The sequence below is a fragment of the Megascapheus bottae genome, chromosome 3, assembly GCF_031878675.1.
Source record: "Megascapheus bottae isolate mThoBot1 chromosome 3, mThoBot2.hap1, whole genome shotgun sequence".
NCBI classification, from domain to species: Eukaryota; Metazoa; Chordata; class Mammalia; order Rodentia; family Geomyidae; genus Megascapheus; species Megascapheus bottae.
This window is the reverse complement of record NC_143511.1, coordinates 47,939,871-47,965,784: the sequence shown is the minus strand read 5'-3', so window position 1 is coordinate 47,965,784 and position 25,914 is coordinate 47,939,871. Positions and strand designations below refer to the sequence as shown.

The following is a 25,914-nucleotide window of genomic DNA, read 5'->3' as shown; positions in this document are numbered from 1 at the left end:
AAATTTATTCTAAACACATCTGGGTTACTTTTTGGATATTATTTTTAGTTAAATGTATTTATCTAGTTGTCTTCAGCAGAAATCCTAAGAATTAAACTAGTATAGACATTTGTGCACACAGACAGTAGAATTCATTCTCCGCAGATGGTGGGGGAACTTAAAAAAAAAATAGTCTGCCTTCTCTCTCCCCTGCTTCTAAAATTAAGGTGTCCAAAGAATGCGAAACAAAATTATACAAAGGCCTGACCTCTGGCCTTGCTTCTGTCTCTCAGACTGTGAAGTACCCAAGAGAGAGAGTGTTGAATTTGGCCTCACTTCATATGGTATTAACTGTAATTCTTTGTGAATTGTGGTGACATCATGGTACACTTTGACATCACTGCTCAGACTCCCTTCAGCTGCTGGGCATACAGAGCACAGATTGCGTTCAAATACAAGAGTCCTTTGTTGAGAAAAGAGGACAGCAGCCAGTCTTCTTCCCTGAACCAGTGAAGATCCCAGGTCTGTTTAATAAGTCACTACAAAACAGACATTCTGCTATGAGGCCTAGAACTCATTTGCCCTTGAAACCGTGAAATGTTTTGTGGCAATTCACATCTAAAGAGTTAAAAATTCCAGATATCAGCCATAATTCAGCAACATTCTACACACAATAAAACTCTCATTTACACATCTGGAGATTTTATTTGAAGTTACTAGTCCAAAAGCAATAACATGATCCCCATACTTGTGTGTCATGAGAAGTGATGAAGACAAAGGAGAGTGGGGCAGAAGGCACACGTGTGGGAGCAGTCACTAAGGAGCTGGAGTAAAAAAGGCTTGTCTCAACCCGTCTAGGCAAAAGCACAAAACCCTATCTGAACAACATACTGAAAATGAAAAGATGAGGGGCATGGTTTGAGTGTAGATTGCTTGCATGACAAGTGCAAGACCTTGAGTTGAATCCATCTTGTTAATCTGTGACCAGACTTCTCACCTACAGAAACATGAATGACAACTGTGCATTGTTTGAAACAACCTGAATTCTAAAATGATGAACAAACATAGGACTTTCTTGTTATAGCTTTACCTTTAATATATTGTTTTGTTGATATAGCCTTAATACTTACAAAGTTAAAATAATCATAGTCAAAAAAGAAGAAAAGAAAAAAGGAAAGGGAGGGAAAGAAGAAAAAAGAAAAAGAAAAGGGGAAAGGCAGAGAGAGAGATACATCTAGGTCTCAAAACAACAAGCTTATTATAATTGCTTGGCATTTCAGACCCCCAGTTTAGGAAACCTTTTGTTGTTTCTTGCTCTCAAGTCTATTTCTGGCCACCCTCTCAAACATTATTTATTATTGGTTTGAAGACTCTTGAATGGTGCTATCAGTATTTTGCTTCAATGTACATCAACTATATCCCCAACCAGAACAATTTATGGCTTGTTCTTCCTGGGATTTCTACTGTTATTTCTGTATGGTCACACTGGATCTCATCTACCTTTCTTCAAAATAACTTTAAACCTTTGTCTACGAGGTTCAACTTCAGGTCTAAGAAAGCAAATTTTTAAGTCACATCAAGAAACTAAAGGTAATTCGTCTAAGAGCTTTTCTAGCAAAATAAGATATTGTACAAAAGATTGGAATAAGATAGCACATTTGTTTTAAAACTAAAGATCAAGTTTTTGCTTTGTCATAAAACAAATAGAGTCATGACAAGATCTTCGGCTCTTCTTTTAGTCATATGATTGCTGAAAATATTTGTCTTACCCACCCCTCCAGAAATGTTATATTTATCGCTAACCAGAACACAATGTCATATGTCAGTGTTTTGTAAACATACTCAATTTTTTGGCCACTTCTCACCCTGGAACATCACTATTCCTACCAACAATAACACTAATAAGTTGTCTGTTGTGTAGCCTGTTCTACCCATAGACAAAATGACACTGTGAGATAAATGATTCAACTTGGATGTGAAAACTTATTACCATTTGCTTGAGCTTATCACACACTCACTGTGGGATTCAGTTTTTGTATCTATTTTATGTACTTGGAAAGATTTGGTATAACATACATATCTATATATATATATAAATTCTAGGACATTGTCTATAACATAAAAACTATGACAACTTGTCTTAGAGAATTTCTGAGACATTGTATTTTCATTTCATGGTCTATTCTATATTCCAAAATCAAGAGCTCTTAACGCTCAAATCATGTGTACTTATTATCTTAGTGGGTATGTAGTCATTGGGCAAACAGGAGGCATTTGCTCAGCATCTCTGTGATGTGGTGTCTGAGACTGTCAAAATAACTTCATGATCTGGGCCTCAGTGGACTCGTTGCCCCACAGCTATAGATGAGAGTCCACTTTCCAAAGGCTCAGCTCTATTTTGGCTTCTCCATACTTGACAATAGCAGAGGTGACCTAAGACCACAACTCTGATGCTACAGGAAACAAAAATGTACCCTGCTTTAGATTTCAGAATGAAGGCAGTTTCACTAGAGAATGGTTCTTTGGGAAATGACCTCTGGGAAGTTTAAGGATTCTGTTAGAAATAAAAAATACCTCTTTGGGATTCCTGTGGAGTGTCAAATCATCTCTTCTGAAGACTGCTCAAATGAAAGTAGAATGTTTAGGCCTCTGGAAATATCCTTGATTTTCCAGCTATAGGACCACTGATCCCAAGTTAATCCAGGGATCATGTTCATAAGTGTCCACTCAAGTAATAAATGAGAGGGAATATGAACCATAAAATTCATTCTTTTAAAATGTGAGATAATGAGGGCCGGGAGTTTGGCCTAGTGGTAGAGTGCTTGCCTAGCATGCACAAAGACCCGGGTTCGATTCCTTGGTACCATATACTTAGAAAAAGCCAGAAGTGGTGCTGAGGCTCAAGTGGTAGAGTTCTATCCTTGAGAGAAAAAAATCCAAGGACAGTGCTCAGGCCCTGAGCTTACGCCCAGGACTGGCAAAAAAAAAAAAAAAAAAAAAAAAAAAGTGAGATAATGAGAAAGTCATATTTCCATGGGCTAGGGCAAGGGTTTGGGGTCTATTTTTCTCTTCTGGAATTTTTACTGATATGAACAGGTTGAAATGACACCTGAAAATTGTGACAGAAATTAGATGCACAATGTCCATCTGCATACAGGGAATATTCAACATGTATGCGTTGTATGGGAAGAAGAACCAATGAGTCTGAAAGTACAAGTGAAAAAATGTGTCAATGTGTTTCTTAAAAGCTAAACCAGAGTTCCTGAAGCTGTGAGTTTAACTTGCTGTTTAATCAGATGAACAATTAATCAGTTATCAGGAGTCACACATCCTAAGAGAAAAGTGGGCAATAAAATTTTTAATGGGCTCCAAATTTCCTGAGTCAGATGAAACTGATTCAGAATAACTGCTGGATATGATCAGACTAGACCAAACAAAAAGCCAACAGTTTCCAATTCAGATGCCCTTTCAGAATCTAGGTCTTGTGGGATCTAGATAATCAGTTACATTTTGCTGCATCATGGCACTATTATAACGGTGGCAAAATGAACTGTTTCTTCTTTCATGGTACACAAAAAAGAAATTCATACAGAGGCCTTGAGATGAAAAGAAATGATTGCATACATTTTTTCCAGTTCAGAAAGATTAAGAAAATACCACTAATCACCCACTCATATACAGAGAAATGAATTCTTATACTTTGCTATTGTGATCCCAATATTCAATCCAGCTGAAACCAAATTTCAAATTTAACAGAATGTAACACAGAGCATAGGCCTAATTTGAGGGTGAAATTGAATCACATCATAAGAAGAATATGTAAATTAAGAAATATATTTAATTTGAATTTTTAAAATAATTTTTAAGTAGTTGTAGTCAGTTTTCATGAACTATTTAAAAAGCATTATATCAACACAGAAAACTCTGTGTACATATGTACATAGTATATATACATATATAAATATGCATTATATATACATAGTAGTTATGCATATATATGCAGATGTATATACATATATACACATAGTATTTTCTAACTCCTCCAAAACTAATCAAATTGTCTTCTTTTCTATCTTAAGTTTACAGTTTTCTTATAGATTGTGGGCACAGTAGAGAAGAAATTTCTAATGCAAATGATTCACACAAATTATAATTTGACTCCACCATGTAACATTTCTTCTACATTCATTTTGTATAAAGTAAGTAAATTGAGATTATTACAGTATATTTTGTCTTATATCAGGGTTTCCCTTTCAATACATCTATAGGTATCTAATGAATAATATTCTCAAATTCTGTAAGATATGTCTCTCAAGCTTCACATTTGATAGAAAAAGATGACCTAGGGGCTGGGATTTTGGCCTTGTGGTAGAGTGCTTGCCTAGAATGCACAAAGACCAGGGTTTGATTCCTTAGTACCACATACATAGAAAATGCTAGAAGTGGTACTTGGGGCTGGAATGGTTGAGCTCTAGCCTTGAGAAATTCCAAGGGCAGTGCTTTGGCCCTGAGTTCAAGCCCTACGACTGGCGCAAAAAAAAAAAAAAAAAAAAAAAAGGAAACAACAACAACAACAAAAACCAAAAGATGATCTGACTATTTATTTCAAGATTTTCAAGTGTTACTTCAAATGGATTTTTAGCATAGCTGAGTTTTCATAAAAGTTTTAACATTAAAATTCTGCAATGTTGGGCTGGGAGTTTGGCCAAGTGGTTAAAGTGCTTGCCTGGCATGCACGAAGACCCGGGTTCGATTCCTTGGTACCACATACATACAAAAAAAAAAAAAAAGCCGGAAGCGGTGCTGAGGCTCAAGTGGTAGAGCTCTAGCCTTGAGAAAGTCCAAGGACAGCGTTCAGGACTTGAGCTCAAGCCCAGGACTGGCAAAAATAAAATAAAATAAAATAAAATAAAATTCTGCAATGTAAAGTTCAATTATTTTTTTTATAGATTTAAGTGTGGTATATGAGATTTTAGTGGAGAAAATATCTAAGAGTAGCTGAACTTTTTTGTTAATATGGGATATTTTCTTTTTTCTGTCAGTCATGGGGCTTGAACTCTGGGCCTGGGTGCTCTCCCTGAGCTCTTCAGCTCAAGACTACCACCCTACCCCTGGGCCTGAGACTTGACCCTGAGCTCTTCAGCTCAAGGCTACAGTCCTACCCCTTGAGCCACAGCGCCACGTCTGGTGTTCTAGTGGTTAATTGGAGTTAAGAGTCTCACGTTGTTTAGTGCCCAGGCTGGCTTTGATCCAAGATCTTCAGATCTCAGCCTCCTGAGTAGCGAGGATTACAGGCGTGAGCCACCACACCTGGCTAGAATGGGATTTTTTAAAAAATATATTTTATTGTTATTGTATAGGTGATACACCAAGGGGTTATAGTTGATGAGTATATTCTCTTTTGTGAATTCTTTTTTTATTTAATTTTATTCTGCTGTTAGGGTAATGTCAGATGAGTTACAGGTATACAAGTAAGGTAATAAGTACATTCCTTGAACATTGTCATCCCTTCCTTTATTATGTCTCCCCTTCCCTTGCTCTCTCCCAATTTTTTTCTCCTGTCCCCATAAGGGACAGTTCATTTTCCACATAGTGTCTGGTGAGTACCACTGTTATATTTGTTCATCCATTTATTTGGAATGTGCCATTCCCCCAGAAATTTGCTTATTAAGTAACCAGATGATTTACAATTTCAGTTTTTTAATTCTTTCAATTATACCAAGAGTAAATGAAAATGGATTGTTTGTGGTTAGGTGTTTTTTCTTTTTCCTTAAGAAAAGGTGGACCTTGTATGGTGTGGCCCTCACTGCAGAAGCCCCATGTTTTATGGCTAGTGAATGGAAGTTATGTACAAGTAGGTAGAAAGGTAGAAAATAAATACTGGCAGCCAGATTTATGTTGACAAGTGAGAAACTATGGACTGTGGCAGTGGACAATAATCACTTATAAAACTTGATACCAGCAAGAAGAAACTGTGAAAGGAAAGGATCTTGACATAAAATACCTACCTTCTGTGGGTCAGAGACTGCCTGAAGTTTTTGTTAAAGAGCTCCTTAAGACTGGACAATGAACTCTGACTATATAGAGGACAAAGCCAATCAACTTCCTAAGTCACTTACCTATTAAATGGGAAAAGTATGCTTTCAGCCACCTTCCAATACACTTTTCCTTCTACCCTGGGTCACTCCAGACACTGGAGGACTGAGAGCAACACTGTGGATATTCAAAAGAGCTTGCATAACTAAACATAGATCTCCCCTATGACCCAGCAATTCCACTACTGGACATTTATCCATTGGTCCAGAAACAAGGACATACTAAATCCACCAGCACAACGATATTCATTGCAGCACCATTTACCATAGAAAAGATATGGAACCAACTCAGATGCCCCTCAATTGATGAGTGGATCAACAAGATGTGGTATTTATACACAATGGAATTCTATGCTGCTGTCAGAAAGAACAACATTGCTCCATTTGTAAGGAAATGGAAAGACTTAGAAAAAATCATATTAAGTGAAGAAAGCCAGACTCAAAGGAATATAGGCTCATTGGTTTCCCTCATCTGTAATAATCAGTACACATCTAGAACTCTCCTAGCAGAGAATTATAATAGCTCAAACCCTAGATACATAAGGCCATATAGGATGAGGCCAAATTAATGGACCTCCAGAGCATGGAAACAAGAGCTTAATTATAAGTGATTGTTATTCTTTGTGTATTATGTTTTTCTCTCTTCTCTTGTGTTGCCCTTTGGTTAATCTCATATTGTTACAGTATCCCACTTTGTTACCTGCTATATTACATAGATGTTTACTTGTTTATTTGAAATAGGAGGGAAAAAATGAGGGAAAGGGGTAGGAGGAAGGAAATGGGGACAAAAACGTAAGAAGGGATATCAATGTGTGAGAAGTAATACACCCTCTATCTGATAAATATGTAATGCACCCTCTATCTGGCGAATATAACTGTAACCTCTCTATATATTGAAATAAAAAAAAAGAACTTGCATAGCATTAAGGAGCTAATCAGCCACTCATAAACCACAGAAAGGCTTTTCTTGATTAAACTATATGCATGTCTGCAATACCATGGTGTGAAACCATGATATAACTAGTACACACTAAAAGCAAAATGACAGGAAAATAAAACGAGCTCTTTTGCAGTGTTGGGGGTGTCAGGGAGAGTGGGGAGGACTTAAGAAGAGTGTGAATGAGAATGAATATGGTCAATGTAGTTTATCTGCGTGTAGGAAAACAGAACCATGAAACCTGTTGAACGTGTATAAGAAGCCAGGGTAAGAGAGTGATAGATGGTTGCGTTTGAATGGGACACATTGTGCAGGTGTGGAAATGTCATAATGAACCCCCCCTCCCATTCCACCTAATATATGCTAATAAAAGTCATTAAAAATAAAAAAGCACATTGTTTAAAGAATGGCTTTTGAGAGAATTTCTGGCATTCTGTCTGAAAGGCTAGCCTACCAGGAACATCTCAATAATGCTGACTTTGTTTCTTAGCACCAACCCAATGGCCTGCAGAAAAACAGATGCTCCCAAAGGAGAGTTTCTCAAGAGACAAATCCTTCATAAAGATTCCAAGGCTCTTTCTAATACTGTGAAAACACCCTCTCCTCACCATTCTCCCTCCATCCAATTTATTTTGGATACTTGCATTCAGCACTGACTGGTTTATTACCTAGAAAAGAGAGGAAAACATCCAAGCAGCAGCTGGCATGGGTAAAGGACAAGAAGGGAGTGGGGAGGGGCCAGAAAACAGAAATGAGCCCAAATACATCCCACATCTGGGTGACCTAACCCTTCAGAGACTTTTTTCTCATGAAATCCTGCCAAAAGCCAAGGATTATGACCCAAGTGTGAATCTTTGATTTCTACCACGAAGTGTCAGAAAGAGGAAAACCCCGAATGACATCTTCAATTGACCTTGTGGTCTTCACAAATAGCATCATCCACCTCTGCTACCCAGCAAAGCCCTGGGCCTGAAACAAGAAGTATGTGCCTCTATCAAATATTCTTCACTTCTGTCACAGGTAAAATGTTAACATTTGGAAAGCTCATGAGCAGAGCCCAATCCCCATCTCTCCCCCCCCACTCCAAATTAAGCTGCATTTGGGAATTTAAGAAGTTCCACAAAAGAAATTGGCAGCTCTCATCTCCAAAGTGTTGGAGATTCCGGTAGCAGAGGTGATTCATGTACAAACAAGGAGCAGGGAAGGGTGAGAAGCTCTTGTCCCATATGTGCCCCTGAAGGCTCAAGTTTGTATCAGCATCTGTGTGCTCACTAGCAAACCATTTCCACACGCAGCTCTGACTCCTGTCCTTTGGAGGTAAGATGAAGAGTGAAGGCAAAATTTAAAAATTCAGCCACAAGCTGCCTAACTCATTTTTGGCTCTAATTTTCCCAAGGGAAGTGAAGAATCCACTGCTTTGTATAAACGTGTTGTTTTAAAAGTATAAACATTCTGGATTGTATATAAAATCAAGCACTTATCTAATAGTTCTTCGAGTGATTAGAACTTTGAGACTTGTTTAGAACTACAAAGCTAACCATGGGGCCAAACCAGATATTAAGGCTTTTTAAAAAACAAAACAAAACAAAACAAAACAGAAAAACCCCTCTATTTTCTAAGTACTCATTTAAATTGCAGATGTGGCTTCAGCAAGGCCCAACTTGTACTTGCAGTCATAAATCACCATCTTCAGGGATAAGCAAGCTGCCATCCTCTGCAAAACCTCATTAGTATGCAAACAGGCCCAGTTATACTTTTTTTTTCTTTTCTGCAGACCTGGGTCTTACCATTTTCATGCTTGTTTTTTTGAGTTTGAGAGTAGCAGGGAATAAACAGTGGGGAAGCTTAGAGGGGTGAGGAATTCCCTGCCCAGATTTACATCTGTAAATCTCAGAAGTTTCAGCATCAGAATCTCCATCACAATGAGTCAGTCCTTTGCTCACCACTCTTTATGGGAATTGTATTGTATTAGTGTTAAAGGATGAAAGAACTCCAAAGTTACAGCTGTGTTTAAGAGGACTAATTTACAAGCCAGAAGAATGGGTGTAAGATTGGGAGGCACAGTGGGTGGGAATGTGAAATGGTTCAGCCACTGTGGAAGCACTTCATAAAACCTAGATGGAGAATTACTACAGAATTCAGCCATTTCACTGGTGGGAATAGGTCTAAAAGAATCAAAAGCAAGGACTGAATTAGGTAGGTAGATACTTGTATGCTCATGTTCACAGCAGCATTTATCCACAAAATCCAAAAGAGGAAAGCAAAATAAGAGGAAAGCAAAATAAAGGATGCCCTGGATGTTAAATTTTGGATGATTCCAGATATACTTAAAGAACAGTCAAGTTCACAGACATAAGTTCAATGGTGGTTACCAGGAGCTGAGTAGTTACCTGGGTTGGGGATGGGGGGGGGCAGGATGTGGAGTAATGGGAATAGAGATCTAATAATGAAGATAAACAACTTCTGGAAATGGATGACGATGATGGCTATATGTTAATGTGGTTGTATTTAACATCACAGTTGCATACTAAGTGGTTAAATTGTGCATGCATATAACAAAGAAAAGTAAGAGACACAAAGGCCAATAGACACATAAAGAACACAAAGAATACATAGATGGTACTCTGATTAAATGCATATGAGAAAATAAATGTGTGGTTTAATGTTCATTTGATTTGGGGGACCCTTGTAACGATCTCTTTACCCTGCCACCCACTGGGCCTATGGCTGATCTCTTCTTAGACATGGACAATGAGTTTGACCTTGCTGTTCTTCCACTGATCAAGATGTACATGGACCCAACTATATTATAAATAAATAGTAATTATGGTAATAGGAATGATAGTAATAAAGAAATACTATAGTATAGTATGAGCATTGGAGCCACAAGAGATAATTGTGAACCAAATTCTGAACTTTTTATATGCCTGGGTTTGTCCATGTTACTTCATCTCTTCATGCCTTGGTTTCTTCATTTGCAAAGTACACCAATCACTTCTATATATGTTGTCATGAAGATTCAGAAAAAGAATGGATAGCTCTTAGATTTTAATGGAGGAAGCAGCTCCTACCACTGCTGATTACAACAACCACAATCAAGAAGTTCCACGTTCTAAATTGTAGCAGTGGGCTACTTATTAAATACATTGCTACCAGGAGGAATGTATTTTTAGTACACTATGTATTAAACCATCCAAGGTTGAGTATTAAATTAAGTGAGGATGAAAGTATAATTGAGAAAATTTGTAAATATTGAAACACTAGGAGAGAAGAAAGTATACAGAGAAGAATAAGAAAGAAAATATGAGAAAAATCTCTAAATGTTCAGAGAGAAGAAAGTATAAAGAGAGGAATAAAAAGAAAAAAGATTTATGATATAAAGTCTCTAAATCTCTAGTACAAAAAAATCTCTGAAGATGTTTGATATCATTAAATCCCATGAGTCAACTTATTCTATAATAAAGGCACATTATTAACTGATTAAAAAGTTCAAAAATGAAAATAAAAGAAGGGGAAGAAATTAGTTTTTAAAATGTGTTTAAAAAGTGTCCCATGTTATGTTTTTTAAAGTCAAAAACTGATCTCTAAACTTACATAAGAACATAAATCATGATTCAAGAGACTTACTGTGCCCTCTCAGAAAATGCCCACTGATTGAAGACAAGGAAGAAAAATGGGAGCCTTCAGAGATTAGGCATGAAAGATGCAGTGAAAACGCACCATTGAAAACATATTGTGCCCTCCTCTGCCTGCCACTTCTCAATGTCTGACTGACTTATCTTCATATGTCGGGCACTTCACATATAAGGAAGGGAAGTCTCGGCAGACTAGATATAACAACAGATTATGTCTAGGAATATACTCCTTTTTCAGGATGGACAACTGAGAATTGCCTGTGTCTGACATAACTTGTTTGAGTGGGAGAATAAAATGGTCTTACGCACCAGATTTGGGGTACAGATGGGGCTGGTTTCTCATCGGCCTGCGAAGGGTTGATGGAGGAGGTGAGCTGTGAGCTGTGAATTAAAGAATGGCAGCAATACTTGGGAACAATGAAGGCAGGCTGCCAAATCTTCTCCCCAAATCGGAACCAGACTGGAAGCTTGGTCTGGGGCTTGAATCCAGGTGGGTCATGATTTCAGTGTTGGTACTGTGTTAAATATATTCTAGGTTGCAAACCAGAAACTTCTTTAGTATAGCCCCACAAAAATCTTGCTGGAAACCATTAAGAAATTGTTTGAACCCTGGTGAACTTTTGGCTGAAGAAGAGAGGAAGCGCTTGTTTGCTGCAGAAGGATCATCTTGTCCTAGTACAAAAAGATTTTGAGTAGGAACCAAGACAGAGGTTTTCCATGGCTTGTTTATCAGCATTAAATTCTGAGCATTTCCAGCCTGTCACATTTTCCCGCCAGAGCATGGAAGAGGTTAGTCACTACCAGGGAGAAGAGACATCAAGGTGCAAGGTAGCAGGGCTAGAGGAAAGTCATAGCCATTTATGAACTAGAAAGGTATTTCCTATGCCTGGGCTATATCCCCTGTTACAATGACTAATAATCATGCAGATGGTAGAACTTTAATTAATGTGATTTGCAAAATGATTCTATTACAATTATTTCCCGTTACAATAAAAGATATGGAGCAGTTCTCAGACTGAATCTCTTACCAATTGAAATACTGTATTTATTTTTTACTAGTTCTAAGGATATTTTGTCAAGTAGTTTTATTTCAGAAGCTATAAACTCCTGTTTATATGCACTGATAAAGACGTATCAGCAACATACACTTCATAAAAATCTACCTTCATTTAGGCCAAAGGCCCTGACTAGAAATGAACATAACAGAAAAATATGTCATGTCTATGGTCATGTGTAGTGCACACAAGAAAATGCCAGTGGCTGGCTGTGTTAGATGTACTGTCCTCTGGCCATGACTAATTAATTCAGTTAGCAGAATGCCTAGACTAGTCTGTATATTCTTCCTTAGGAATTTGCAAATTGGCTAGAGACACTGAGAGAGAGGGATGGATGATAGCAAGGAGGGAAAGAGAGAGAGGGAAGGAGAGAGCAAATGAGGTGAAAAGAAGGAGGGAGGGAAAGAAGGAGAGGTAGAAAATACGGTTGGAAGTAAGTTATCTTTCACTAGGTTGAGGACCTCATAGCCATGGTACATGAAATTAGGCTGTTCAGTTTGATTCTAATCACCCAATAAGCATTTTCCTAAGATTTCAATCTTTCCAATAATCCATTGTTTTGAGGCTAGGTAAAATAAGAAACATTTTCTATCCATTGCATTCTAAAGAATCTTGAAATAGACCAAATATACTTTGTTAGAAAGGCCGTTTGTTTCTTTCCTAGGAATGAATGAATAGAAGGCAACTTTGTCAGAAGGTGCACTCTCAGAAAAAGCTGCAAAGATAATATAAACTTGGAATCAAGGGGAAAAGACAACATAAATACACACATAATTTCAAGAAAATAAAAACCTCTTTTTCCTCTTCATAAATATGTGTACTGTAAGATTCTAACAATTTGAGTAGCTTCTCCTGACAGCACATTCAAATGTTCTTTTTAAAGCCCTAAAAGGCTTCTGGGTAACTGAAAGACTGGATCTGCTTGTATTTCTGCCATGTTCAGTGGTTTCTAGAGCTATTCCTGGTCTGGAGGAAAGATCAGAAAAAGTCAGAAAAGCTTTGATAACTAAGATTCATGTTGCTTCCTTTCCTACAGACATTGAAAACCTGAGCCCAATAGGATCCCCCAATTCTTGTGTGTTCTTGAGATTCTTATAGGCCTTAACTTCAAGAAGGGTTACGTGGAAGAAAGGTATGATGTGGGAGAGCAGCATGGCAAAGCATGGGCTCTGACTCAGACAAATTGGGGTTCAGATCTTACTTTAAGCTCTCTGACCTCAGACTGACAATTGAGCTTTGTGTTATACATGGAATTTCTAAGACACTTAAATGATATGCACTCAGCATTTGCTTCTATTAACTCATTATTCCTGACTACTTCATTATTCATTGTGTCATAATGATGACACTATTTTCTCCTTTCTCTTAGAAATATCTAGTCAAACATCCTGTGGAGAAGTGGTAGAAATGTTAGAAATGGAGAAGTGGTCAGACTGCCAGGTATAAAAGAGGTTGCAACGTGTAAGTTTAAAGGCCACAGTAATTCTTCAACCCCATTCAGCAATTGCTGTCACCTAGGTACTGGCTTAGTTAAGAGTGCAGATAAAGTGTTGGGATGTGTGTGTGTGTGTGTGTGTGTGTGTGTGTTCATTCTGAACTTGAACTCAGGGTCTTGTTTTTTCACTCGGCTTTTATTTATTAAAAAAAATTGCCAAGATTATATACAAAGGAATTACAGTTACATGTGTAAGGTAACGAGTACATTTCTTGTCAGCTTTTTCTACTACTTGAGCCACAGCTCCACTTTCTGTTTTCTGTGTTATCTGGAGATAAGAGTTTCAGATTTGTCTTCCCTGGGCCAGCTCTGAACTTTGAATTTCAGACCTTAGCCTCTTGGTGCCTGGCTGGAATCTGAGATATTTTAAGGATATAGTTGGAACTTTTTTTTTTATTATTGTTTTTGTTGTTGGTCATGAGACTTGAACTCAGGGATTAGTTGCTATCCCTGACATCTTCAGCTCAAGGCGAATGCTCTACAACTCTGAGCCATAGCTCCACTTTCATTTTGGTTTTCTGGTGATTAATTGGAGTTAAGAGTCCCACAGAGTGCTCGCTTCGGCAGCACATATACTAAAATTGGAACGATACAGAGAAGATTAGCATGGCCCCTGCTCAAGGATGATACGCAAATTCGTGAAGCGTTCCATATTTTTTGAACAAGCAAAATGGAAAAATGCTTTCCTTTTTAGGCTTAGGGTCTAACCTTTCTAATTGCTCTGCTCTTATAACTATGTTTATGTGAAGAACCCAAATTACTATTCTAGAGGATAGTAGAGAGCTTCAGGAGTAACAGAAATGACACATCAACTCATCTTCACACTGGGTGTGTATGACTGGAAAAATTCCAAAGCAATGTGTTATTCCCAGCAGATTTCCCTAGAGCCTGGCATTCAGAAAGGTGTCCATTGCCAGGGACTCATCACTATTTGGGGTGGGTATATATCATCTATGTCATCTATGTATATTGAGGGGCAATGGTGTGATACTGCCCTTAATCTTGCTTAGAGCATTTCCTGGGGAGCTCAAAGTATTGATTATTGAAAGTAAAATAAAAGTGATATTATGGTTTGGAAAAAAAAAAAAGAGTCCCACAGAGTTTCCTGCCCGGGCTGGATTTGAACCATGATCTTCAGATTTCAGTTCTCTTGAGTAGCTAGAGTTACAGATGTGAGCAACCAACACTAGAATGTTTCAATATTTTTATTGTAAATGTCATAGTTAAATATGAGCAACCAATTCAAATTTTTCCAAAGCCTGAGTATGTGTACAAACTGAAATGATCATTGGGCTTTATTTAGCCAGTTCGAAACTTTTGCTTCAAGCATGAAAATCATCTGGAGAAAAAAAATGAAATAAACCACACTTAATATTAGAAAAACTTGGAAAATATCTCTGGGAAAATAAGAGGCTACACCTAAATACCCCTAATTTACAGATTGCCTATGAAAGCAAGCATTACATTAGCAAAAAAATATTTCTCTGAATTAAAAAAAAAATGTCTGCGTACATTAAGTTTCAGGAGTCCTATACTTTAGCACGACATTTCCTTCTAGGACGCCATACCCACAACACCTGACCCAACACACCTTAAGTGGGGAGGAAATACCATTCTAGAACCATTTCACCACTGACTGGTCTTTGCCTCCACGATTAGCCATTGTAGCTTCTACCTCAGTAGAGTAAAGCCTTGTCACTTCTATTTAAGAGAAACAAAAAGGGGAGGAAATAAAAGAAAAAAAAGAAGGGGAGAGGGATGAAGGAGAATGATGAAAGAGACCACATCAATTAAGATGCTTCCTCTTCACAAATTGCTTTGTTGAATGGCACTTTTTGTACAACTCGTTAAACCCAATTTAAAAAATACAAATTTAAATGAAAGGAGGAAGAGAAGAAAAAATTTTCATCTTTAGCTCAGGTCACTTAAGAACGGAGAGTTAGGAGGCATGACTACACAGACATATGTTACTCAATATACCCGACACCTGGATGGATAAACAAGTTAATGAGCCTCTCTGTCAATCAACACAAGCACTGTTATTTCTGCCTCAGAACCATAGAACCTTTGGGAACAGAGAACAAGCCTGTAGTGAAATATATATGAAAAACTTGAAGACAAACACTGGATCTGTTTTTTTTTTTCATTTCATGAGACTTTGGCTATTTCTGCCCACGTTTTCCATTCTAACCCACCTCTGCTATTTTCCCTGAAATACTTTTTTTTTTCCTTAGATCACCTGCCACTCTGCTGGCAAATGGCTAACCTGGGTACTTCAGTGCATCAACTCGAGTGCACAGAGAGTAACTAGATAGTTACCAAGTTAATACAACCCAAGTCACTAGCTGGTCACCTGGTGGGGGCCACTAAGAGGTGCTTAAGCTTGCAGGGCAGCGGGTCACATTTGCACAGGCATTTCTGCAGGAGTGGAAATGGCAAGCATTGTGTTTTCAGAATGTTGCAATGTTGGCAAGGTTTTATCCCTCGAATTTTCTTTTATAATACAGCTATTTTTTTTAAGCGAATGGAATGTTACTGTGATAATTTGGCCATGAGACAGGGAAATTTAGTTGGAGACCAAAATTCAATCATGGTAAGAGACTAGCAAAAAATGAATAAATAGTTCATCAACGTAAAATACTTAAGTTTTTAAATTAAAAAGTTTTGTGCTAATTCTAGGTGGGGCTTAAACTCAAGGCTTAGGGTGCTGTCCCTTAGCTTTTTCACTTAAGGTTGGTGCTTTACTACTTGAGCCATATAGCTAAACATATAGCTTTTGGGTGGTTAATTAGAGATCAGAGTCTCATGGTCTTTCTTGCCTGGGCTCTCTTGGAACCATGATCCTTAGCTCTCAGTCTCCTGAGTAGCTAAGATTATAGGCATGAGTCACCAGAGCTCAGCTCATGAAAATAAATTCACACACACACACACACACACACACACACACACACACACACACACACACACACAGATCCTCACTTAATATAGGTTTAAGAATTAGACTTTCTGGACTCAGAACAAGAAAATCTGGGTTTAGTCATTTTGATTTGGTCACATGCTAACTGTCAGGCCTTGAGCAGGTCACATTTCTTGCTCCAGTGTTCCAGGTCTTGATCAATAATGAGCAGACTCACTTCGTGATTTCTACAAGGGCCTTTTCTGCCTTGTGATTTTCTTTGCAGGGAGGTTCGAAATATCTCCTGCAAATCTCAGAATTACACTGGCGTTCTTTGTTCTATCAATCACACAGAATATTTCTCTCGATTTCTCAGATTCCTAAGTGTTCCGATGGATGCTGAATAGTCAGCCTTCTTGATTTGAGTTTCCTGGGGCAGTCTAACAAAAGAGGCAATGGAAGGACAGTGAGGGGGTGGTTATTATTATATTACATTATACTCATTTTAGGGGCTTGGGTAGATTTTCTTGACTGGCAAGCAGCCCATATTAGGATTGTTCCAAAAGAGTCTTTGGCAACCACAAATGTGCTAAGAGTTGGGTAAAATTATGTTCATGGCTCAAAATCTGGAAGGCACCCGATGCTTTAAGTTGTTTTTATTAAGGACTTTGACAATTACAGTAGCTCTGACCTCTTTAAGAATAACCCTTTTATCTAACTTGGAATTCCCTTGGACGTATGCTGATAAAACAATGTGTAATTACTGAATTTCTTTCAGGTTTGGCTTTAAAATCTCTTCTTTCTCTTGCAATCAATCAGTTTGAAACAGGATTTTGCTATGTAGCTCGTGTTGGTCTTGAACTCAAGAATGTCGTGCCACAGCATTCTAAGTGCTGGGTTTACAAGGAACCACTATCATACTCAGCTTGATTTTTAACAGTTTGAAACAATTACATGAAGTGTTACAAGATTCCCAGTTTCAAAAAGATGTCAGTTCTACTTTGCCTATTATAAATTTAACTTTTTTTGTTTAAGTCAAGATAAAGGGTCAAATATTTCAAATTTCTCATATATTTAAACCTTGCACTTCAAATTTTGGGGAAATTTCTAGCATTTATGCCAAAAACTTGATAGCCATATTAAATTAGAGAGAATTGGGTGTAATAAAATGCATATGATCGAAGGTAATGTAATTCAGCCATGGAATAGCCTATAGGTACAAACTATTTTCAAATCTTTTAAGATGGAAAGACATCATATAGTATTGAAATAATGACTGATTCCTATAGCCTTTGTACACTTAATTTCAGAAAGGATCTTGATGCTCATCCAGAGAAATTGGCTGATAAACTAAGTAAATGAACATTTATCTTGGTGGAGAGGTTCTGGGTAACTATAGGCCATCTAGAGATATATGGCTTAGGTAGGTAGATAGCTAGGTAGGTAGGTAGGTAGGTAGGTATGTAGATAGATAGATAGATGATAGATGAATGACAAGAATCCTCAAATTTCAAAGTACTTCTATCTTCATGTAGAAAAAAATAATCTGAGCTCACATGAACAAACTGTTTCACAGCCTGTAGAGAAGGAAAACAAGTCTCAAATATTTTGAAAGATTTTTTTAAAGGGCTTAAGATGAATAATTTAAGGTCTTAGTCATCAAGAGTCAAAAATAGTCAACAGAGAGATATATTGACTCATTAATGCATAATGCATGTAACGGTCATTCTGAACAACACAGTATAAAGAAACTAAAACCAAATGAACGGTACTATCTGCCAGTGAGGTTTCTTACTGGCTCTGTGATCACCAAATTTAACAGAAGACAAAGGAAATAAGGGAAAAAAACAACTATCAAGAGGAAGAATAAAAATTAGTTCCTTGAAGAGTTGTCTTTTCCATTGTCTTGTTGAGATATCACTTAGAATGATAGGTAGCATTAGCATGTTGAATGAGTAAATCCACAGTACTTAATCTCTCTCAAGCTCTTCTTCCCCGGTCAAATTGTAACAATAGCTTCAAAAGGGAATGGTATATAAAATGTTTATGTATTACAGTACCTGGCACAAAAATGCTCCATAATTATTAGCTCTTGCCAATACTAGCTGATGTTACTTCTGTTACTTCTGTTTCATAAATGAGAAAATTGAGAGTTAAAGAAGCCAACAATTTAATGCTCTTACAGAGATGGGGACTTCAAACATGTCTGATTGAAGTTAAACTCAACCCCATTTTCAGCACTGCTGATTACAACAGGTATTTGTGTTAAATGCTCATCACTAAGCTTCTTAAGACTAAGCTTCTTAAAGACAAGATATCAAGACACTTCCTTTCATATGCATTGAGCCTAATTCAAACTCATGGAGCAGATCCACTTTAAAAATGGATTAAACCTATTGGGCCTCAAATTTCTCAAGTTTGAAATGCAAGGTTTCAACATTTCCTTTGGTGAAATCAGTAAGTGAATAAAGTAAAAAGGTGAATATCATTAACTTAGAGATGTGGGAACTTACAGGCAGAAACTTCTTGAATAGAACCCTAGGGGCACAATAGATAGGATATTCTTTTTTTTTTTTTTAGATAGGATACTCTTGGCAAGTGGAACTACTTAAAAATAAAAAGCTTCTACACAGCTAAGGACATAGTTACTAAACCAGAAAGACAACCAGCCAACTAGGAAAAGACCTTTACCAGCAATGTAGCTGACAAAGGTCTAATATTCAACATATACAAGGAGCTCAAGAAAGTAACCCTTCCCAAACCTAACAAACCAATCGTTAACTGGGCAAGGAAGCTAAGGAAAGACTTCTTCAAAGAAGCTAGAACGGCAAAGAAACACGTGAAGAAATGCTCATCACCACTGGTCATAAGAAATTAAAACAACTCAGATTCCGTCTCACCCCAGTAAGATTGGGCAACATTGTGAATTCAAGCAACAACACATGTCGGTGAGGATGTGGAGGAAAAGAAACCCTACTGCACTGTGAGTGGGATTTTTTTTGAGACTCCTCAAAAAAAAAAAAAAAAAAGAAACATAGACCTTCCCTACAACCCAGCCATCCCATAGGCTTGTACCCTGACCGGCATGAGCCATGATATAAGGACACCGTGCACATCCATGTTTATGGCCATCCTATTCATAATAGTCAAGATAGAGAACAGCCCAGATGCCCCGCAATAGATGAATGGATCCAAAAATGTGGGGCACAATGGAATTTTACAGAGCCATTAGAAAGAATAAAATAATGTCATTTGCAGAGAAATGGGTGGAGCTAGAACAAATCATGTTAAGTGACATAAGCCAAGCTCAGAGAAACAAAAGACACATATTCTCTCTGATATGTGCACATTAGATCTAAAATGTATTGTATATGACAAATTACACAAAATTCTGGATGCTCACACACAGGGAGATCAAAAGAGGATACTCTTAGGAGAGAAACAAAGGTATAATGCCTATAAAGAAATATATATGTGTATGTGTGTGTGTGTGTGTATGTGTGTGTGTGTGTGTATAGATACATATAGATACATACTGAAACAAACTCCAGAATATGGAAACAAAAGACTTTTTCTTTTAGTTTTTAATTTTTGACAATTCTGTCTTCTTCATGTATGATGCATTCATGTGTATATCTTTGGGGATGTGATGAGGGCAAAAAACTTGAGGGAAAAAGGATGAAAAAAATGCAGCAGAGGATCTTACTGGTCACTGATGCAAGTGAACTATACAATCCACAGGTGGAGAAGGGAGGGAGGGAGTAGGAGAGAATAAGGGAGCAGAGGACACTGTACAAAAGGAAATATGTACTCATTCCCTGACTCAGGTAATTGTAATCTCTCTGTACATCACCTCTATAATAACAATGAAGTAAATTAATTTTGAAAAAGCAGTGAGATCAGATCACTCTGAGAGCTAAACATTTTTAGATTTAGTCAACAGATTTGTCATTCTCCTTTAAGATATATCTGTAGCTGGGTGCTATTGGCTAACCCCTGTGATCCTAGCTTCTTGGGAGGCTGAGATTGTTTGGACTGTGATTCCATGCCAGCCTGGTCAGACAATGTATGTCCCTTTTGGAGTGGGAATGTCTTCTATGCCTGTCCTACCAGTGTATGCTGGAAACAAAGCTTGCTTTCTGGTTTCACAAGGCAACAAGGGAGAGGCATGTTACATTAAGATGCCCGTGCTCATTTCACTCATGAAATTGGATGGGTTGGGGGTCTTAATGATATTTAGATAATATTCTGGAATTAGTTGAATATCTTTGAGATAGTAATGACTGAGTGAACATTTTTCCTATGAGAGAGCCTTGATTTATTTGTCTGAGGAATAAAAAGGTAGGTTATAGGCTGTTTATTGTTGTTGTTGTTTGCTTTTGTATCTCTCATCTTTGAGAATGTGATTTTATTTGGAAGTAGAATCTTGGCAGATATAATCGTTAAGCTGAGGTCTCAGTCTATAAGACTAGAAGGCAATTCTAATCCATTTCTGCCTGCTGTCCTTATTAGAGGTAGTGAAAACATAGAGGTGAGGAAGAGAAGAGACAACTGAGGCAGGGTCAAGAACGATGCAGCTGTATGCTGAGGAATATCTAGCATCAAAGGCCACCACAGGACATTGAGTTAAAGCAAAGAAGGATTATCTGAGAACCTCTGAGGAAGTCAGGATGACAGCTTGATTCTGGACTTTTTGTTTCTAAGACTGGAAAATAATGAATTTCTATTTTTTAAACCATACTTAAAGAAAACTACCATGTACAGAGCTTCGGGTTTTATTTAACCTGGTGATAAAAAAAAGTGCAAATGAAATGATTTAAGCAGATGAGAAATAAAGTCTAGTTTTTATTTTAGAAACAGTACCTCCTGGCTGGATGTGGTATTATGTGCTTGCAATCCCACCGATACAAACTGTATCCATATGGAGACTGCAGTTAGAAGTAAGCCCCATGCGAAAACAGAAGTCCCTATCTAAAGAATTAACTAAAGCAAAAAGGGTGAGGTCATGGCTTATGTGGTAGAATGCCTGCTTCGCAAACATGAAGCCCTGAGTTCAAAAGAAGAGGGGAATAAAGGTTAAACAAAGATCATCTCATTTACAGGAGAGAATCAGTAGAGTGACTAGAGTATACCTTTCTGTGTATGTATCGTATCTCCCCTCAGAGTGTCAAATCATTCAGGCATTTCTCATGGCTGTCAAGGTTCTTTATTCTTAAGTAAAATTTTTTTCTAAATGATCAAATAGAAAAATCAAATGATTGAACTTTTTACTATAAGCTTATACATTTATAATCCCTGGGAAAAGATCTAGTTTAGCTTTCTATCCTCTGTACTTAACATATACCAGATTATCACAAGACCAAAATTTCAAGGTTTAAGAACTAAGTAAATTCAGTGAGTAAGTAGCCATTAGTCTTTTCTTTAACAGATCGTACATAGGGGAGAAAAAGAAACTCTGAACTAAACACTTTAGGCAACACAATGCGTCCGTGTGGAATTAGACTATAAAACACAGAGGAAAAGATGGCCGGGCCTCATTTCTGACATCACCACTGTTGGAATAACTGGTGGACATTTGATACTGGTGACTCAGGTCACAGACAGAGATGGAGAAATAATCATTCCATTCAATTCATTTCAAACTACTCACCACAGGAATTATTAAAAATGAAAAGGACTTCTTTGTTGGAAATATGGTTCATTTTAATGTCGCCAAGGTGAAGTATAGATAACAAAACTCCATGACCCCATTTCTTACTTATTTCTTTACTATGTTATTCATTTAAAAACATTGTCTAAGTCATTACTTGGAATTCTCCTATTCCTTTTTTTTCCTTCTTACATTCCTTTTTTCATATTTTTTATTGTAATTAATAGAAGGGTTACATTATATTCACCAGATAGAAGGTGCATTACTTCACATACATTGATACCTTTTTCATATCTTGGTCCCCGTTTCCCTCCCCCCACCCCTGCCCCTCAACTTGTTTTCCTCCCTTCGCTATCCAACTTCAAATATTCCTTTTTAAAAATGCTTTATTTTTGACACAGCAAAACAATGTGATAAACATGTACATTCACTATAAAAGGGTGGCTTATAGGTCTATTTGTTATTTTGATATACATATTCTAGTTATCAACTAATGAATTCCATTAATTATAAAAATAAAACATATACTTACCAATTTGCTATCAAAATAAGCCTCAAAATTATTTTCAATAGCAACACATGTTTTTTTTCTGTAAATTTATTAAAAAACCACTTAAAACAGAATCTGTCTTTGTACTTTGCACAAATATAAATGGGGCAATTTGGATAATGAAAATAAATGAATAATAGCAGTACTAATATAGTTGATCCTATTTATGATGGCTCATTAACTTTGTACATGATGCAATTTACTGTGCTGGATTAGGAGTTGATAATGTTACAGTGTGGAACTATTATCTGTTAAATATGGCTATAATATGAAATTAGCAGAATGCCTTTTCATTCATTGGGAAGTTGGTATTCCCCTTTTGTATGTATAAACATTTTAAATCATGCACCCAAGAAGCCCACACACAGAAGAAAGGGAAAACAAAACAAAGACAAAAATAATGGGCACTATTAATAAAATGGATAGCTTTTATCAAGCTCACACTGTAAGCACTTTAAACACATGTGACTTCATGATCTTTATAGCAAACCTGTCAGGTGATTAAAATTTTGGTCCAAATCAGAGACCAATGATAGATGCAATTTAGATTCAGGTAGCATATATGGACCCAGTACCTCTGGTCTTAATTATTTATTCCAAGATGAACTACCTACAAATTCCTGCCTTATCTTTAACTTCATCTTGTTTAGAATTATGAATGAATAACAAGCGTAGAGTTTTTCAACAAGATGAGAAGACACACCTCTATACTTGCAGATGGTTGTCCAATTGTTGCAGGAATAGAAGAAAAGGGGAGATACTGTGACAATACAAGATAACCATAGAAAAACAAGATGAGGGGCAGAGGGGAAGGAGGGTAATGGGGACCAAGACGTGAGGAAAGGTATCAATGTTTGTGAAGTAATACACCTTCTATCTGGTTAATATAATGCAACCCTTCTATTAATTACAATAAAAATATATGGAAAAGGGGGGAGAATGTAGTTTGAAAAGCTATAGTCAATATCATTCTTTTTGATGAAAACATAGAATTCCACTGTGTGTGTGTGTGTGTATATATATATATATATATATATATATATATATATATATATATATATATATACTACATTTTCTTGATCCATTCATGCACTGAGAGGCATCAGGGTTGATTCCATATCTTTGTTATGGAACAATTACCCCATTTGTAAAGAAATGAAAAAAATTGTACTAAGTGAAGTAAGCCAGACACAAAGAAACATAGGCTTCATGGCTTCTTTCATTTGTAATAACTAGAATGTGCCTATAAATCTACAACTAAATCCAATAGATAGTAAAAGACAAATAATTACACTTGGACATAATTAATTAAACAGTGCTCTAAACATTCACAAAGTGAGAAGGATATTCTTAGGAAAGGATCACAAGGGCTCAATAGCTATGTGCATATGATCACATAAAATGACATTTATTTAAATGAACTCCAAGAAAGGGAGTGGGAGAAAGGGTGAATCAATTCAGCAATGATACTAAACATTATGTTGGAAATACAACTTGTATGGGGGGGTATCTGGAGGGGAAAATTGGGAGAAAATGAGGGAGGGGGTGACACTGTCCCAAAAGAAATATACTCATTACCTGATTTATGTAGTTATAACCCTTCTGTATGTCACCTTTACAACTTAAAAAACGGGTATACTCAGGAAACCGATTGTCTTCATAACATGACAGAATAAAGCTGGACAAAAAAATCTTAGCTCATGGGATATGTTAAAGAAATAACACTGGGAACATATTCGTCAAATGTTGACAAACACTAACATTTTCTGATCTCTAGTCTTCTGTCATCTGGCTGTAGAATCCTGGGAGAATCACAAAACTCAATGTACCCCTCTCTGTGTTGAGATTATACTAAGTCATCTCAGAGTAGTGCTTTTCCAAACACCACTGCTAAATCCCTGTTAATAATTTCTGTGCTCTGGAGAGAAAAAAACTAAGAGTACACCATGGTACTTTCTCCATGGTAACTTTCTCCTATGGCAAACTGTATTCAATTTACAAGAGTGTCTTTTAATCCAAAGTTATGTTTTTATTACCTTCTTGTTATTTTTAATGATACAGTGATGACACTAAAATGAGATGACAGAAGATCTCTTTTTTTCCTTTTGGGTGTGTATATGTATGGTTCTAGGAATGGATTCCAGGGACCTTGAAGCTGTCAGATGAGCTCTAGCAGTGATTTATAGATTGCACCATTTAAAGAAATGTCCTTATTTAACTAATACAGGAGTAATTTTATTCCTACTGGAAACTTTTCTGATGTTCCATAGATTATGAAAACATGCAAAAGGTACCAATATTCTAATACATTTTTCAAAATTTCCAGGAACCTCTATATTTCTACTTCTCTTTATAGTTCATTAACACATTTTACACGAACTATCTGACTTGGTGCTTTAGAGTCTATAAAATAGTCTCATTCTTCACAGATTATACAAAAATCACATAATTCATTAAAAGAGACCCAGATTCCATCTCATGTCTACCATGTCTACCATATCTTAGTCCATATCTTAAGAATGCAGCTATAATATGCAATTGTATAAATATGAAAATGGAATTAGGGAAATTGAGGAGAGGAGTATGGTTGAGAGAGATGGAACAGAATGTTGGAAGCAGTGACATGGTGCATGATGCACTCTTCTCAATACCTGACATGTTGAATTGAAACCCCTTTGTAGAATAACATTTCTAAAAGTGTAAACTGCCACATGCAGTGGTTTATAGCTGTATTCCTAGATACTCAGGAGACTGGGATCTGATAATCAAGGCTCAAGGCCAGGCAGACAATAAAGTCCACAATCTCCAATTAACTATAGAAAAAGCTGGAAGCAGATCTGAGTTTCAAGTGGTAGAGCATTAGCCTTCAGCAAAGAAACTCAAAAGACAGCAACCAGGCCCTGAGTTCAAATCCCAGGACTGACACATATACAGAAAAGAAGTGGAAAGCCAGACTCAAAGGAACATAGGCTCAATGGTTTCCCTCATTTGCCATAATTAGTACAAACCTTGGACTGTCCTAGAAGAGGATTACAATAGGGCAAAACCTAGATACATAAGGCCATATTAGAATGAGGCTAAATGAAAGGACCTCCAGGATATGGAAACAAGAGCCATATAATGTGTGATTGCTGTTCTTAGTGTACTATGTTATTCCTTATCTCTTTTATTATCCCTTGATTATTTTCATATTGTTACAATATCTTACCTTATTATCTGGTATATTGTATATATGTTTGTTTATTTGAAATAGGATAGTTAAAGAGGAAACAAGATGAGGGGAGGGGTGGGGGAAGGGAAATGGGGACAAAAACATGAGAAGGGGTATCAATGTTTGTGAAGTAATGCACTTTCTATCTGACAAATATAACTGTAACCCTTCTATTAATTACAATAAAAAAGGAAAAATAAATTAAATTTAAAAAGTAGAAATTCTTATCTTTACTATTGCTTCTACTGCAAGAATGAATATACTACTGGTAAGATGCTATTACTGAGCAAGAATTAGGAATATATTATAAACAGCTATGATTCTAGAATTTTCCTGATGTGAATAAATAATAAATACACTAAGTAAGCTATTGATTTGTGTTTACAGTTTTCTACATAAAATGCCAAAATC

At 36.8% G+C, this 25,914-nt stretch overlaps 1 protein-coding gene and 1 non-coding gene across 2 annotated transcripts in view; one reads left to right on the top strand and one right to left on the bottom strand.

Moving 5' to 3' along the window:
• Nucleotides 1–25,914, bottom strand: part of Adamtsl1 (ADAMTS like 1) — a 628,790-nt gene that overhangs the window by 232,607 nt on the left and 370,269 nt on the right. The window lies entirely within an intron of this gene.
• On the top strand, nucleotides 13,748–13,854 carry LOC150065439 (U6 spliceosomal RNA). The gene has a single exon (XR_016535024.1). It is a non-coding gene; the product is annotated as a U6 spliceosomal RNA (small nuclear RNA).